Source organism: Asparagus officinalis, chromosome 2, assembly GCF_001876935.1.
Source record: "Asparagus officinalis chromosome 2, Aspof.V1, whole genome shotgun sequence".
Taxonomy (NCBI): Eukaryota; Viridiplantae; Streptophyta; class Magnoliopsida; order Asparagales; family Asparagaceae; genus Asparagus; species Asparagus officinalis.
This window is the reverse complement of record NC_033795.1, coordinates 10,147,302-10,148,518: the sequence shown is the minus strand read 5'-3', so window position 1 is coordinate 10,148,518 and position 1,217 is coordinate 10,147,302.

Below are 1,217 nucleotides of genomic sequence, written 5' to 3'. Positions count from 1 at the left end.
TCAAGGGGATGGAAAGAAAACATAGGCATCATCTCTATGGGTTGATAACAGAACAGAAACGTTAGGTTACAATGGAAGTCCGGCAGGCATATGTAGCTATTAATATTCTTTACAATATTAAATAATGAGTTACTTACCAGTCAAAATTGACTTTGGTCATATATTTTTGGTATTGCTACATCGCAAGTTATTGGTTACACACTGTTTTGAAGTTTTGAGATTTTAGCTAACAAACTATTACTATTTATCTTGTTCAACTATGCATCAAACCTCGCAAATAGTTCTTACTTCCGACAAAGGTAACAGGAACTTCATTGGATTCAAACTGCAGTTGTCAAAAAGGGTTACTCAATTTGATGACAATGAAGGTTAAACTCATGCAACCAAGAAAATGAGCACCTTGCCCAGAAGGAAGACCATAAAAAGTATTTCCATATGGTTGGTACTTGGTAATGAGGCCTAAACCTTGAATATAACCAACTGATGTCGACAAATCTAACATATACTGATATTGATATGTTTATTGCAAGAAAAAAAGAAAAACTGAAGGAACACATTTAATAAAGGTTTAAGCAACATCTCTTGATGACCAAGGCATAGTGTACAGGAAATTTCCTGTGCCGTCTGGCTGCTATTTGCAAGACCTTTCTGAATTTATAGAGCAGATCTTAATTGTCAACGAGGCTATTTTCACAAATACTATACAGGTCTACATTATAGAAAATACAAACAATAAACATATATTACCAAGTTTCAGTCAGCTCTCCAATGGACTAATTAGCCTCATTCAAACCAACACTCACAAACTTTAAATTGTATAATATACAAGGCATGAGACATTCCTCTTCAATTTGGTCACGAGTCCAAAGGATTCAAAAAGCTCAGTCCAGACTCCAGAGAACTTCAAAGATCTCTTTCTGGTGGTCCTGCTTATTAGTTTGACTAGTTTATATTAGGCTGACCAAAAAATGAGATATTATTCCTAGGAAACTTACCATCAAATGGTAGGTCAAGTAGTCATGGATCACTTTCTACAGCCACAACGTAGAGAATATATAGACATAAGCAAATATACATGCCAGACTAATGGTAACAAAGACACTTTTAAGGGTAAATTTCAACAAACTACCGTGACTTTATTATTACTACTATTACCTTTTTTTGGAGTGTGGGTCTTTTTTTTTTTTGGGTTGGGGGGGGGGGGGGGGGCCGGGGGT